The sequence below is a fragment of the Crocuta crocuta genome, unplaced genomic scaffold (genome assembly GCF_008692635.1).
Source record: "Crocuta crocuta isolate KB4526 unplaced genomic scaffold, BGI_CrCroc_1.0 scaffold25, whole genome shotgun sequence".
NCBI lineage: Eukaryota > Metazoa > Chordata > Mammalia > Carnivora > Hyaenidae > Crocuta > Crocuta crocuta.
In genome coordinates this window covers 7,962,411-7,979,299 of record NW_027532015.1, presented here as the reverse complement: position 1 = coordinate 7,979,299, position 16,889 = coordinate 7,962,411, and the positions used below count along the sequence as shown (strand labels likewise).

Genomic DNA, 16,889 nt, shown 5'->3' with positions numbered 1-16,889 from the left:
GTTATAAATAGTATTAGTAATAGTAATATGATAATAATAATATAAAATTTACTACCTGCCAGCCATTGTCCTAAACATTTCATATGTCTTCATAAAATTCTCTCAACAATGCCGTGAGATAGAGTGTTACTATTATCCACATTTTACAGATGAAGATACTAAGGTACAGAAAAGTAACTCACATGTGGCAACACAGATAGCAAAGTGTACTGACTGAATTTAGGCTGGTTCAGGGGAACTTTCTGTCTGGAGAAACCTAAGTAGTGTCCCTATTACATTGGGAGGCAGTGGGGCTCTATGGAAAAAGCCCAGGTGGTGGGCATCAAACACTTAGCCAAATTCTGGTGCAGCCACTTACCAGCTGTGTGATCTTGAGTGACCTTATTTAGCTTTGCTAAGTGTCTTAGCTCAAATTGCTGTGACAAAATACCATACGCTCAGTGGCTTCAACAACAAACATTTATTTTTCACAGACCTGGAGACTGGGAAATCCAAGATCAAGGTGCCAGTGAGTTCAGTTCCTGGTGAGGCCTCTTCCTTGTTTTCAGAAAGCCATCTTCTTGCTGTACCTTCACATTGCAGATGGGGCACTGGTCTCCCTCTCCTCTTATAAAACCCTTAATCCCATCATGGCAGCTTCATCATGTGGCTTCTTCAAATCTAATTAACATTCAAAGGTTCCACCTTCAAATACCATCACATAGGGAGTTAGGGCGTCAACGTGTGAATATGGGCAGGACACAAACATTCAGTCCATAGCACCAAGGTTCAATTTCTTCATCTGCAAAATGTATATCACACCTATTTCTTTAAATTTTTATTTATTTACCTTGAGAGAGAGCATGCAAGCAGGGGACGGTCAGAGAGAGTGAGTGAGAGAGACAGAGAGAGAGAGAGACAGAGAGAGAGAGAATTGAAAGCTGGCTCCACATGGTCAGTACGCAGCCCAATGCCGGGCTTGAAATCATGAACAAGAGTTCATGACTTGAGCTGAAACCAAGAGTCGGAGGCTAAACCAACTGAGCCATCCAGGTGCCCCTGTATCACATCTATTTGTAAGGTTTAACAATGAAATAAGATTTTTATAAGAGCTTCATTCAGTCTCATAATGAAAACAAAGTGACATATTCAAAAATTTACTATGTATTAGGTACTGTTGAAGAAAATCTAAAGAATAATTACGATTTATGGAATACCATGCTTTCTGAACTATGCTAAATGCATTAATGCATTGTATTCACTGAATCCTTCATAATGCCCTAAGAGTATTATTATTAGGTATTACTATAACTGTTTTTTTTTTAATATTTTTATTTATTTCTAGGAGAGAGAGAGACAGCGTGAGTAGGGGAGGGTCAGAGAGAGAGGGAGTCACAGACTGAAACAGGCTCCAGGCTCTGAGCCGGCAGTCAGCACAGAGCCCGACGCAGGGCCTGAACCCACGAACTGCGAGATCATGACCTAAGTGAAAGTCGGACGCTTAACCGACTAAGCCACCCAGGCGCCCCTTACTATAACTGTTTTATAGATGAGGAAGCTGAGAGGTTAACTATTTTCCTAAAGTCACAGCTGGTGACTAGCAAAACCAGGAGTGGAAACACATTGTGTGTTCTGAGTGTTAGGATATATTTATTGCCTATTCTGTTTATATGGGAATATATGAAATTCATTACTTAAAATTGTCATAAAATAAATATAAATGAATATTTTTGCCTAAGAGTTCTGAGGTTACAAAAAATGTTTACTATGAGCCTCATAAAGAGAGAATTCAATTCTTTATCTTAATGATAACTTTATTTGCTGCTAAAAATCAGAATATACAGGGAGGGGGGAATTGGCAAGTTATTAGTCAAAGGGCATGTAGTCTTATTACACAAGATACTAAATCCTAGAGACACACTGCACAGTATAGCACATGCTCTGTGCTATAAGACAATATTGTCTTCTATGTTGAGAAATTGGTTAGGAGAGTAGATCTTTTTTTTTTTTTTAATTTTTAATGTTTTATTTATTTCTGGGAGAGAGAGAGAGACAGCGTGAGCAGGGTAGGGTCAGAGAGAGAGGGAGATACAGAATCTGAAACAGGCTCCAGGCTCCTAGCTAGCTGTCAGCACAGAGCCCAACGCGGGGCTCGAACCCACGAACCGTGAGATCATGACCTGAGCCGAAGTCGGACACTTAACCAAGTGAGCCACCCAGGCGTCCCCAGTGAGTAGATCTTATATTAAATTTTCTTTAAAGAAAAGAGGGAGGGAGGGAACTTTCAGAGGTGATGGTTGTAGTGATGATGGTGTAGTTATGACAGTTTCATGGGTGTATACTTCAATCTCACCAAGAGGTATACATTAAATATGTACAGCTTTTTTTGTATGTCAATCACACCTCAAAAAAAATCAAGATACATGATCTTCTAATGGGACAAAATGGTTAAAACGGAATACAGTAGCCCTGGTGTCTGTTTTACCCCTCTCCCCCCACCCTCCACTCTTGACATCTATTACCCAAGGCCAACTTCAATGAGAGAACTATCACTCTGAAATCAGTTAGCCTGAGGGCAGCATTCTTTTCTAGTTCTAGAATTGTTTAGTGTGTGTGCTGTCACTCAGCCACTAGTTTTCTGCTTCTGACTCATCAAAAGCGTGTAGAAACATTTATACTCTCTCCTTTGGAAGAATTCTTCTATGACCTTTTTCACCTCCAGCCCAGCCTGCAGGCTAATCATGTTGGTTAGAGACAGAAAAACTTAATTTTTATAGAAAACGATAAACAAACTGGGATTGAGTTTCCTTAAAAAAAAAAAAAATCAGGGATGGGGGTGTATAACGCCTGGGTGGCTCAGTTGGTTGTGTCTGACTTCAGCTCAGGTCATGATCTCACAGTCCAGTCTGTGAGTTTGAGCTCGGCGTTGGGCTCTGTGCTGACAACTCAGATCCTGGAGCCTTCTTCGGATTCTGTGTCTCCCTCTCTCTCTCTGACCCTTCCCTGCTCACCCTCTGACTCTCTCTGTCTCTCAAAAATAAAAATAAAAAAAAAACTTTAAAAAAATCCATATTACTTTTAATATTAAAAAAAGTGTTGGTTATGAAAGTCTTGGAAAAAATATACAGTAGTATTGAGATTTTTTGAGAAACTGCAGTGTAATCACAAAACCACACAACTGGTATTAGAAACGAAGGCCCTGACAGAAAAGCCTCTTTTCCAACATAACCAGAAAAATGAATATAACCACCGAATCTCTGTTTGGCAGGATCCAGACACTTGGCTACTCAAGGTAACCACTGGAGAGGCTGGAGGTCAAGTCCAGGGAAATGCCAGAGTAACCACACTATTCTTCCAGCCAACTCAAAACACTTAATCAATCACAAAGACCGAAAAATGAACAATGAATCTTTTTCTAGAATTTAAAGAAGTTAATGCTAGGAATCTTGTCACTGTTGATGGCAGTAGCCCCTCGAGTTAATACGGAACAAACCATACCATTAGCCGAAGAAAGATAATAAGCAAAATACGTAGGGTTCTAGCACAGCTGGATTGAACCGCTTTGGGGAATAGCTCTCAGAGAAGGTTCTAGTAGTAATGGCCTGGTAATAAATAACATTTTGTGATAATTAAATAAGGATGGTTATTCACAAGAATTGTGGCACAACACCAAGCAAAGCCAGAATTTATTCATAAGTTTTTGTGTTTTAACTTTGCTGATCTTATCTTTTCAACCTATAATTTTAATTTGGTCCACTTTTCCTCGTCTACTTAGTTTCTGTTTTACTTAATCATTATATAAATATTCTTAAGTCCCATAGAGAAGTTGGTAGGTCACTAAATAATTAAATACGTATTAAGACAGTGACAGTAAGAAATTCTCTTTTTTTCTCTCCGCTCTCTTTTTTTAAACAAAGATTGGTTGAGAATCTGGTGATCTCAGGCCTAAAGTATTTGGCTTTCCCCTTTGTTCAGGACTCCTGGTGAGCAGGGTGGCCTGGTGATCTATGATTAAGATGACAGTTCCTCCTCCCTCCTCTTTTGCCCCATGCTTTGCATGTATAAACCGAGCCTTTGGGGTTTTAAAAGGTGCTAGCAGTCTTAAAGACTATTAATATTATTGGCTTTTTGGTTAACAGATTTGTAATTATTGTAACTAATCGGAGCCAAGATGAACTAGAAATATTCGCAAATTCAAACAAAACCTCCTAGGATTACTTTGAAAAACAAAAAGCAAACAAATGAAATAACTCCACTTCCAAAATTAATTTCAAAGGACAGCCATCGAAACAGTAGTCTTTCCCAAAAAGCAGGACAATTTTTAAAATATGTATTTTAAAGGATTTTGCTGCTGTAAACCAAACACTTAAATTTTAAATTCCCCCCCACGTAAAATTTGAAGTCAATAAACTATTCAGAAATTTTGCTAAGCTAATTAATTAATGAGACCTGTTTCCCCAAGCTATCCCTGACATGTTGTGTGGTTGAGGGAAGAAAAAGCTCCTTTTCCCACCCCTCCCCACCCGAAGAGCTAGAGCTGGAGGCCTGGTAAGGGGCCACCTAAGACAGGGGCTTATCCCTTCCCTGGGGAGCCTGGATACAGGGAGTCCTAAGAGGACAGGTTGAGTACAAGCCTGGCTGGAATTCCCAAAAAACAGGCGAGGCCAGGGCGGGGCAGAAGCGCAGTCCTGCAAATCCACAGCTGCTATCAGTTTCCCAAACTGTTTTTAGAATCCTCAGGGGCTGGGAGTGGAATAGGTTATGCTCACTTAGGATGGTTTGGTTTGCAAATCTGGGAAGAGAGCCAGACAGATCGTTCTCTCTCATAATTCTGGAGATGATGTGTGCTCTCCAGAGAGATATAAAGTCACAGACTCATAGAACTAGGCCTGTGGAGATCATCGAGTGAATCTATCTATTCATTTCATAGACCAGGCAATGGAGACAGAAAAAGTTAAGAACTTGCCCAAGCTGATTACACAGTTGGCCTCTGATAGAGTTAGGACTTCAACCCAGTGTTTTCTTCCAACACATTCACATTTGATAAACTAAGTAGATAGTACATTAATTTCAGATATAATTTGAAGATATATAAAACATGAACTTTGGTGGTGTGTATATATGTATACACACACACACTTTTAATTGTAGTAAAATACATATAACATGAAATCTACATCTTAACCATTTTTACGTGTACAGTTCAGTAGTATTACATACATTCACATTTTTTACAATGCCTGGTATCGAAATGGATGGAAGAAGTCACCCAAAAATATTTTCCCCTTATCAATCAACTATTGAATGGACACATACTATGCAACCAACACTATGTTAGAATCAGACAGACTCGGGACCCTCTCAAGGAGCTTTTCATTTGTTCAGGCAACAAGATACATAAATCAGAGGCTATTAACTAACCATAAAAAAGCAGTATGTGATATGTTTTAAATGAGTGTACTGAAAACAAAATGTTTAGATTCCAAAGGACACAATAATTATGGGATGAGTGCTAAGGAAAATCTTCCAAGAGAAAGTGGTCTTGAGCCACATTAATAAAAGGGAAGGAGAAGCCATGAGAGGACATTCCAGAAGAAAGAACAGAGTGATCAAAGGCCTGGGAGTGCTATGCAAAAGACTTCCTGACAAAAAGTGGATAAAGAAATCTGAGAATAGCAAGAGTAGTTTGCTACTACATTCGAATGGCCGATATTATCCCGTAGGCAAATGCGAGCTGTTGAAGACTCTTGAACAGCATGATTATCATGCTAACAAGTTTATGTGATGGAAAAGTGTAGGATAGATTGAAGGAAGAAGAGTTGGATGAGCGAGGCCAGTTAGGAGGACATGACAGAAGTTCAAGTACAGAGAAAGGGTAATGGGCTTGGGAATGGGTAACAGATTGAGTACAGAGAAAGGGTAATCAGTTTGGGAATGGGTAACACAGACTGTGTGAAATGATGCAAAGGAAGACTCAATAGAACTTATATAACCCATTAGATATTGAGAGTCGGGGGAGAGGCAAGAATACTAGGTTCAAAGAAAGAAAGAAGGAAAGAAAGAAGAATATTAGGTTTAAGCTAGGATCAAGCTACAGTGACCAGAATTGTACCAACTGAATGGATTGAGTAGAAAGGTAGAAAATACTGAAGGGAAGTTCCATTGTAGACATGTTGAAATGGAAATTATAGAAATACCTGCAAACAGAAAAGAGAAAATACTCAGAGAAATGTATAAAGCTGCACAACTGGGAGGCAATTATTGGAAAGAGCTTTTAGGGGTGCCTGGGTGGCTCAGTCGGTTAAGCATCCATTGAGTGTCTGACTTTGGCTCAGATCATGACCTGGAGGTTCATGAGATCAAGGCCCGCGTTGGGCTCTGTGCTGACAGCTCAGAGCCTGGAGCCTGCATCAGATTATGTGTCCCTCTCTCTCTGCCCTTCCCCTGTTCATGCTCTATCTCTCTCTGTCTCAAAAATAAATAAACAGGGGCACCTGGGTGGCTCAGTCAGTTAAGCATCCAACTTCAGCTCAGGTCATGATTTCATGGTTCATGGGTTCGAGTCCCACGTCTGTGCTGTCAGCACAGAGCCTGCTTCAGATTCTCTGTCTCCCTCTCTCTCTGCCCTCTCCTGGTCTCACTCTGTCTCTCTCCCTGAATAATAAACATTAAACAAATAATAAAAAAATAAACATTAAACAATTTTTAAATAAAAAAATTAAATTGAAACAATTTTTTAAAACAGGAAAGAAAAGATTTTTTAAAGCAATTTTCTTAGTTTTCACCTGCATCTTTGGGAATAATGTGCCATCATTTTGACCTAGAGATTTTGATCTCCAGCAAAGAGAGCTTTGTTACTTAATGTAAACCAGTATTAAATTTGTTGGATATATTGGCAAATTAAAGGAATTTATAAAAAATAAAACTTTACTTGCTCTGCTCCCAATACCTTTAATGCAAAAACATTTTAACAACATTTTTTCTTGATTTTTCTAAACTATTTCATAGCAATAATATCATGTTGAAAAGCTTCAACCCAGCAGCTTAATGTAAACCAGTATTAAAGCTTCTGTTATACAATATCCTGCCTCCTGTACTTAGATCTGGGTCTTGGGGTGCCTGAGTGGCTCAGTTGGTTGAGCATCTGACTTCGGCTCAGGTCATGATCTCACGGTTCATGGGTTTGAACCCTGCCTGCGTCAGGCTCTGTGCTGAATGCTTGCTCAGAGCCTGGAGCCTGTTTTGGATTCTGTGTCTCCTTCTCTCTCTGCCCCTCCTTCGCTCATGCTCTGTCTTACTCTGTCTCTCAAAAATAAATAAATGTAAAAAAATTTAAAAAAAGATCTGGATCTCTGGTTCTAATCAAAAACCACTGCTCTTTGGAATATTTTGCATGAACTTACTAATTCTTTGAGCTTGTTGTTTTTATTCAAGGTAAATGTGCCCAAAATTTTAAGAATTGCCTAGTTCTACAAAGTTTGCAAAGACAAATAATTTCTAACCTCTTTTCTCCATATCCCCTTTCCCAGAGACATCTACTTTTATCTTTTAAAGACACTTCTATTTGTGGACACTTAGGTCAATAGACGAATGGATAGGGAAAATGTGGTGTATGTGTGCTGAGATATTACACTGTAACAAAAAAGAATGAGATCATGCCATTTGAGACAACATGGCTGGACCTAGAGGGTGTTGTGCTAAGTGAAATAAGTCAGACTGAGAAAGACAAATTCCATATGACTTCATTCCTAAATGGAATCTAAAACATACACAAACACACACATGCACACATACACACACAAAGCAGAATTCGATTATATAGACAACAAACTGATGGTTGCTAGATGGTAGGGGAGTGGAAGATGGGCAAAATGGGTGAAGGGGAGTGGAGATACAGGCTTCCAGTTATGGACTGAATAAGTCACGGGAATAAAAGATACAGTATTAGTCGGGGGGGTGGGGGTGGGAAGCACTACATACTTCTGTTATTACTTGCATATCTCTAGGAAACAAGCTTATGATATTGCCTCTTGGTTTTTTTTCTGGTTAGATATTGCCTATTGACTTCCTATCATGAAGATAAGGATTTAGTCTTTGTCTCTTCCACTCTTACCAAACCCAATCATAAACCCTTCTCAGCTGCTCATCCTGCTGATTGAGATTTATTATAATTTTGATTGACTCAATATTCCGGGTTACATTTTTATGACTCTGTAGGCTACTCAGTGTTGAGTCATATAGAAAATCATGATTACTTCTCATATTACTGCTCAACTTGTAGTTTTCCCTCAGTTAAGAACTGTCTTGTTTTCTCGTTTGCCTAGTTTTCTATGTACACACTTATTTCTCTGTACACATGTCTACCAGATGTTTAAATATCTGCTTGATGCATTTCTGTGTGTTGGGTATTATATAAATTTTATCTTTCTAATCTCCTCTGAAGTATTTGGGCTGTTTGAGTCCAACTGTGTTGCTCCCATGCTTGGTGCATCATCCTGGGTAAATATGAGGCTTCCTTTGCATTTTCCCCGTATCGGATCTCTTCTATCCTAGAAAGCATGGCTTCCCTTTTTTTGATTCACCTCATGGTTTTGTTTGTACATGTTCTTCAGAAACTCTCTGAGGAAAGGAGTGTGTTGTGTGTAAAGTGGAGGTAAAGCTTTAAAGCTTTACCTGTACACTTAGTTGAAAATTTAGATCCTTAATATTTGTTAGAAGTAATTTCCCTTCAGAATTTTGAGTGCATTGCTCCATTTTCTTCTGACTTCCTGTGTTGTTGTTGAGAATTTCTGACTTATTTAGATTCCTGTTACTTTGTATATATTTACCCCCTCTACCTTTCTGAAAACTTACAGAATCTTCTCATTGTCTTCTACATTCTAAAATATCTCTATGGGGCACCTGAGTGGCTCAGTCAGTTAAGCATCTGACTCTTGATTTCGGCTCAGGTCATGATCTCATTGTTTGTGGGATTGAGCCCCTTTGCACTGACAGAGCAGAGCCTCTTTAGGATTCTCTTTCTCTCCCTCTGCCCCTCCCCTGCTCTTGTTCTCTCTCTCTCTCTCTCTCTCTCATTCACTCAAAACAAATAAATAAACATTTTTAAAAAATGATAAAATATCTCTATAATATGTCTTGGTGTGGGTCTGTTTTCATTGCTTGATACTCAGTAAGCCCTTTCACACTGGAAATACATATCCTGCAATTTTCAGAAATCTTAAGCTATTTCATTGAGGAAATATTTGTTTTCCCTAGTCTCTCTTTGAGGGACTTTTCTTGAGCTGGTCTTTTAATTTGTTTATGCTTTCCCTCCTATTTTTCACAATTTTTTTCTTTTTGTTTTCTTTCTGCAAGAATTATTTTACTTTATTTTCTGATCCATCTACTGAACTTTCATTTCTACAACAGTGTTTACATTTTTGTTTATTCTCTGTATTTTTATTTTTTGGAGCTTCCTATTCTTTTATTTATTGAAAACCTTCTATTGTCTTCTATGGGCACTAGTTAAAAAAGATTTTTCCCTGCCAGCCTAGTCTTTGTTTCCTTCAAGTAGCCTTTTCTGTTTATGTATTTTATTCCAACATTTATGCTAGGGCATATATTCTCAGATGTCTGATGATTCTTAATTGTGCATGCATAATTAAGAGTGTTCAAATTAAAAGCTGCAATGCAGGTGATGCGGGTCAGCTGTTTGTCTTAGAATCTCTATTGTCTATCTTTAAATGTTTCCTCTTAGGCTGTTTAGATTCCCCACAGAAAGTGCTCCCAGTCTCCGGTGTGGAGGCTAAATAATGCTCAGCCGCCATTATTGCCATTATGCTGGGAATTATACAGGAGGGGAGGCTGAGGGATGTCAGCTTTGAATATGCATATTCAATCCCCCTGGTTCTGGGGACTATTTGCTTGACCTTGACTTGGTTTCTCATTCCAGAGATTCCCTGATTTCTCTGATGCAGAGAATACATTTCAGATGTTCTTCTGGGGAGGAGGAGAGGCAGTTGCCCAGCTGTGTGAGGAAGGCCAATGACTCGAGAGATCTAACTACTTCTTACAACCAATCATTTTTATCATCTCCCTGTTACCATCCTCTTCCAGTGTACCTGGTTACTCAGTTCATGGGCCTCAGGTCAACAGTTCAGAGGAAATTAGATTTACTCTCAGCTGTCCCCACTGCTGATTTAGAGTTAAGCCTTTCAGGCCTGCAAGTCAATTTCCACTTGACTGTCTATGCACATCCTTCAAAAGTGTTGTTGCCATTGCCATTTTCAACTTGTGGTCTTATGTCTTAAGATACGCCTCTTTTGTGTAGTTTCAGTGGAGTTTTGGAAGAAGCAAGATTAGATGATGTTTACAATCTCCATCTGTATCTGAAAGTTACTGCAATTGAGTTTTTGACTAGATAGAATTTGAAGTATTTAGCATTAATACAAACACAGTAACTCATGGGATTTGGATGTTATAATAATAATATTTTATAACAATCCACGATCATACTGATCAGTCTTAACACAGCTAATGTTTTGCAACTTTTAGTAATGTTCCCATTCTATTCAAGGAAAAATAAAATCTATGGACTTCAGGCACTGAGTTACATTAATTATAATATTACTTAAATGTGTACAAATGTAAGTATAGATTATTTATGCTTATGGCTCTTGTGGATTTATATAAGCAAACACAAAAACCTAACTTATTACAAGAAAATCACATATTTAATTCAAATTAACAACATATTTAATGTGACAGATGTTGTAATGCAACTAAATTGCTACTCGAAACTGAAATATGCCATTCATGGCTGTGTCATGGGTTCTTTTAAGTCTACTGTCCATGTGCTACCAGGTGTTGACAAGAAACAGATTTACCCATCTCTCTGAATTTGAAATAAATACAGGGAAGCCTTTTTTTTTTTTTAGATAGCAAGATTTATTATCATAAGGCCATCATTTAGCAAGAATGTATCTTCATTCAACCTATTAAGGTGAAGATAATGTGTTCTTTTCATATTAGTGTCACAAATAAAATAACCCTTCATGATGCCAAGATGATCACAAAGATAAACAAGAATTTGGCACTTATTTTAATTTAGAAGTATCCTCTGAGGAAGGCTCTGGGTGCACACTTGAGTGATGACCCCTTAGGTCCTCAGATTTCCTGGGATACCTCCTGGGTAGAGGTAAATGCTGTCCCAACATAGGAGCACAGTGAGTACCTAAGTAGAATTATAGAAAAGAAACCCCCTTTTTTCTTTGCTTTTCCCTGCAAAGAGCAGATAGATGAATGAAGATGCCCATTGGAAGAAGGATACCTTTGACGTGGTGACATGATTTCTTTCTAAGGGCAGGCAGCCACTAGTTTGAGATCTGTGGCGACTGTAACTATGCCAAAAAGCAGTTTGTCCTAACTTTGTAAAACAGAAGAGTTGCCATTTATTAAAATAATCTGTACTTAAAATTTTCTGCATGATACTAATAAACTGCCCAAATACTTTTTAAAAGTTTATTTATTTTGAGAGAGAGAGAGAGAGGGAGAGAGAGCGAGCACACAAGCAGGTGAGGGGCACAGAGAAGGAGAGACCATCCCAAGCAGGCTCCGCACCATCAGCATGGAGCCCGATGGAAAGCTTGAACTCATGCCCTGAGCTGTGATCAAGAGTCTGTCGCTTAACTGACTGAGCTACCCAGGTGCCCCAAACTTCCCAAATATTGTACCATGTTACCGTGATTGGATCCTTGGGCTCTTCCTTAGGGTCACATGGCCAGATATACCTAATAATCACCAAAAAGGCACTGATTAGTGCATCTGCAGCCCCTGCTAGTTCTCTGGGGGAAGGAGGCCACTATCCTCCAGGCATGTATAACATTGGATGGGGAAACTATGTGGCAATATGTCTTTTAAAAGCAGGGTAAGTACAAAGAAGAATTTGGTATCCACTTGTAAACAGTGGGGGTGTTTTTCTAGATGCAAAAAATGGAGGGCAGGTTGGTTTATATCATCACTTCCTTAGGCTCAGGTTAAAGTCATGCTGGCCATCTCGCCACAGAGAGGAGGCTGCTCAGAGGGAGGGGTCTGCGAAAGGTGGGGCTGTGGAGACAGTCTGGGCTATAAAGCTGGTCCCTTTCAAATTGGTCAGCTGGGCATGGAATGTTTGGCCTCCAGAGGAGCGTCAGGTACATTGACCTCACCTAATCAAGCCTTTCTGTCTGCAGAATTCTATTGGAGCAGGAGGAGCACAACCCAGACTGGATTCTCAGTGCTAGAGGGCTGTAACTATTAGTAGACCTAAGGGTGGATCCAGGAGCCTGAAGCCTGGCCCTGGATAGAGAAGCAGTCAGAGTTGACTGCAGTTTAGGGCTCTTTACTAAACAGGTCTGATTTAGGACATGTTTCAGTTCCAATATGGGGCACAATCTAGGCGATGAAATATATAAAAATGGTCTAGAAATCTCTATGGTGATCCCCACCTTAGCAGGCTAATGGGTTAGCATGTCTAGCATGGTCTCTAGGGAACTGGGGAGATCAAGCAGGACTTCAACAAAAGGAAATGTTCCTCTTGCAACCTAACACCATACATACAAACCCTATGCTCTTCCTCACCCTCAAGCTTTCACCTAGGCCTCCTCTTTTCCTAGTTAATTTTTACATTAGACTGGCTTGGGCACTTACAAGTCATAGAATTCCAATGCAAGCTAACATTAATAAAAAAAAAAGGGGGGGTTAAAAAGAGGGCACTGCCTCTGTGCATGAAAACCAAGGACTCCGTGTCCTCAAGATTTTCTCCATGTTATTCAGCTCCTTGTGCGATGGTTTCGTTTTCTCCTTTTGTAGGTATAGAACTCCAGCCAGTAGCAGGTGGAGGAGGGGCATGGGGAGATTGGGGAGAGTCTCAGTTTTACGTTACTCCAGTTTATTGATTCCAAAGAGAAAAGAGAATTTTCCTTTCCGGTGTTATTCTGGAACATTCCTTTGGAAGGACATATGTGGGTTTAGCCTAGATCTCTCTTTGTCCCTCTTGGATTAATCACTATGCCTAGGGTTGAGGCCTATGGTTGACTGTCTTGAGTCATGAACCTACCCCGGGGCTAGGTGGAGAGGTGATTGACAGCCCAATAAAATTTGATTGGAGCGATTACCCAAAGGAAGGGGTAATGTTCCTTTAAGAAGAGGGGAAAGATGCTGGGCAGAGGCAAGACAACAGATGTCCTTTATGATTCCTATTCATCTGTTAAGACTTGACTCAGGTGTCACTCCTTGATATCCTCTATCCCTATCCTGCTCCTATTGGGTTACATGTCCCTCTTCTGAGTCATGTTACATCTTCCTGTACTGGTGTACTCATAATAATTTATAATTGTCTAGTGATGTGTTGGTCTCTTGCACTAGACAGTAACTCTTTGAAGACAACCGCTGTGGCTTATTGTCATTGGGACACCCAGCCCCTCTGTAGATAATGGGAGTTCCAGAAATGTTTTCAATAAAATGATAAATGAAGATAATCACAAAATGGCAGCAAATCATCTTGAATTAAGACAGAGGAAGGAACGTACTAGTAAAGAACCTCAGATACTGTGATGAATGCTTCATATCAAGTAACTCATTTGATTCTCCCAAGATTTGAGGGAGGCATTCTTTCTATTTCATAGACATGTAACTAAAGGTTAAGTTCCACAAGCTCATATAGTTAATAACTGTCAACTTAATAGTTAGCACTCAGGCTACTTAAATCCAGCCTTGATCGCTTTCAGCAACTCTGTCTTCTGTTCCTCCTGTTCCTTCTGCAGGTTAACAAGGAATGTATATACCCTAGGGATGCTCTCTTTCCTTCTTAGTAATTTGGACATTTTCCCCCAATAGATTTTTATGTTACCTAAATGTACTCCTTAGCCTGTTTTGCATCTTTGTCATTTGTTTCTTTAGTCGCACAGTTAGAGGGTTGAAGGAGAAACTGTAAAATCCCTTCCAGTACCAACATTGCCAAATTATGCAGTGTAAACGAAACCAAGTAAAAGCGACAAGTCTGATAACCCCAACACAGGACACTCCTTTTACTCAGAGGGCTGTCTGGTTATCAGGGACAGCCCACTGTGAAGCAGTGGGTCTGGTTGACTCCTCCACTCTCTCCTTGCCTCTTCCTTCCCTCTTGGGGCCTCCTTGATTCTCTCCTTTTGTTCTATCACTTACTCTTTTCTCCTCAATCGCTTGCTTGGTCTTTTTATTTTGTCCTTAGCTTCTTTGGACCCTGCATTTCAACTCCCCTACCTTTACCTATTCTCTCCTCTCCCCCCTCCTGCCAGCAGACTTTTCCTGCAGAGCATTTGGTCAGGACCCGCCAGGCTCCGTACCACAGGGCAGGCTGAATTGCCCAGAATGCTCCGGAGGTGTTAATGAGTTAATGACCCTCGACAACCTCAAGGGTGATCCATAACTGAACTCTTGAACTCAAAGAGATAAGGCTAATTGTGGGCATTTTGAAATTATGATCGATCCAATGGGCAATGTTTTTTTTATAGGGCAATTTCTAGACTCCTCCAATCATCCAAAGTGGCCTATTTGAGGCCAGCTCCTTAGGGAACAGTGGCTTGAAGTAAGATTCCCCAACCATCCTGATCTAACTTCATGGATTGTTTGTTAAAATTGCAGATTCCTGGGCCTCAGAAGACCTAGCAAATCAGAATTTCTGGGAGTTGGTAGGCAATCTGAATGTAAAATATTCTCCCTGGTGATTCTTGAGCTCATGAAATTGTGAGAAATTCTGCCTTTGTTCTAATTTTTCTCTAAAAGTTTCATGCATTATTATTATTAGTTTCCTTAATTGGATTGCAAAGAATTTTATTTATATCTATTTTCAACTTGCACAATAAATACTAATATTTGACTGAAGAATTCAGCAACAATATTCAGCAAGTATTCTGCTATTATATATAAGCCACTTTCTTGACCTGGAAAAGATAAGAAAAGTTAAGTTCCCTAACTTTTGTTCCTCTCTTAAATGCTTCCATGCAGGGCTTTATTTATAGTCAACACCAAGGGCAAAGCTGAAGGAGTGCCTTGCTTTTTATATATTATGTTTCCCTATGTTTCTATAGTTTAAAGAGAAACCACATTTATATACTCTTGCTATATATACTATATTCATTATATACAAAGCTTAGTAAGAAAGGTTTCTTTTCGGCTCTTATATTAGGATGCAGTTCCCTCCATATGAAGAGTTTCGATGTAGAATCATCTCTCTCTATATTATACATAGTAAAGATGAATATATCTCTATATCTGAATCTATATACACTACGCATATTTTCTCCTATGTCAAGGGCTTTGTCCCAGTGATATCAGTTCAGTTTTCTTGAATTCTCACTGTTCTGTGGTGACTGTGGGGGCAATTCAGAGTTCGAGTTAATGGTAGACCCTGGGCCACATTCCTATCACTTCCTGAATGCTCTACGTTCCTCTTTGGGGAGGGGAGACAGAACCCATTGAGTACTGTCATTACAAGCTGATGTCCCTGCTGCATGGACCACAGCTAGAACGTTGGATGCAGGTGCATTAACTGCTACTCACCTCCTGGTAGTTGGTCTCCACTTTCCCTGCAACTTGATTCTTGGGCTGCAAAGGAAGATCACACTGTCTGCTGTATGGAAACATGGCCTTCTGTGGTCAAAATCTTCCACTAAATGTGGTTTCCCTACTTGCAAAGGAAACAGGGAGCAGGAGCAGCTTGGGACCTCTTGGGCATCCCAACAAAAGGAAGTTCTTTGTTTTCTCTCTGCCCAAGGCCTACAGAGAATATCAGTCTCTGTGTGAGGAGAGATGGGCTACAAACAGCACACAGGTTCCCGGTAACCAGCAGTGGAAGCTGGGGGTGTGGGTGGAGTCACTCCGGTACAGATGGTGACTGTACTGTTATGACTCTTTCCTGATGGTCTTTGGGGAAGCTTAACTAAACATCCCCTCAGTGGTTAAAAAGCTCAGAGATTCTAGGTGCCGGAGACACTGTGTTTTTCAAAATCTTGAGTTAAATAAAGTAACATTTGTCCAGCATTTTGCAATTTACAAAGTGGTTTTCACTTACATCATTTCAAGCAACGAAATTCTTCAATGTTTCAATGTAATTTTATTTTAAAGGAGGAATCAGAATTTCCATCAACTCAACCAAGAGGATACAGTGCATGATGAACAGCTTTAAGAGTCTGTAGAATTATCAGTTAAACCTCAGTCTCCTTCGATACAGACTCAAGTAGCACTTGGTCGTTCCTTTTCTAAAGGCACTTATCACTGATCTTGCATATCTTACTTGTTTACATGCCTTATCTCACTTACTAGATTTGACATTCTTGAAGGCAAGATCTCCATCCGATTTTTCTTTGCATCATTCACAGGGCTTTGGAACTGGCAGGCCATAAATTGGCATTTGCTAAATGAATGAACCAATAAAAGTGAATGAATAAATTATATCCACTTGAAGTTAATCATCTGAACGTGTTGTGGGGTTATATGAAGAAAATTCCCCAAAGCAAGGAAGCTAACTAGGCTAGAGGCTTTATAAAGAACACTCTCTCAGGACCTCCTACCACTCCAACAGCATTTAGGGACCGGGGAAACTCCCTTCGTAGCTAATAAAAAACTAGTGAATTCTTTCTGGGGAAAAAAAAAAGCATTTAAATCCCCTAGTGGTTTATCTTTACTAACTTGTAAATTAATTTCCAAATATTAAACCAGCAATAAGCCAGAGCTGCTCAGTTATCAATCATCCTTTCCTCTTTTATTAGAAACTGGGAACTTAGGTTGCTGTCCCTGCCCCCCTCTCCATCCTCAAGTGTGATGATCATGTAAGAGTCACAGGAACACACACGAATGAAATATGTAAATAAGAGACATGCACAGGAAACACACACTGATTTCTTCCCAGATTT

At 39.7% G+C, this 16,889-nt stretch overlaps 1 protein-coding gene and 1 long non-coding RNA gene across 2 annotated transcripts in view; one reads left to right on the top strand and one right to left on the bottom strand.

Annotated features, from left to right (window-relative positions):
- UTRN (utrophin) overlaps nt 1-16,889 on the top strand; it is a 563,065-nt gene that overhangs the window by 35,112 nt on the left and 511,064 nt on the right. The gene's annotated exons all lie outside the window — the stretch shown is intronic.
- Nucleotides 446-16,570, bottom strand: LOC144241522 (uncharacterized). The gene is made up of 3 exons (XR_013338103.1): nt 16,297-16,570; nt 15,538-15,582; nt 446-684 (listed from the first exon to the last, which is right to left on the bottom strand). It is a non-coding gene; the product is annotated as an uncharacterized LOC144241522 (long non-coding RNA).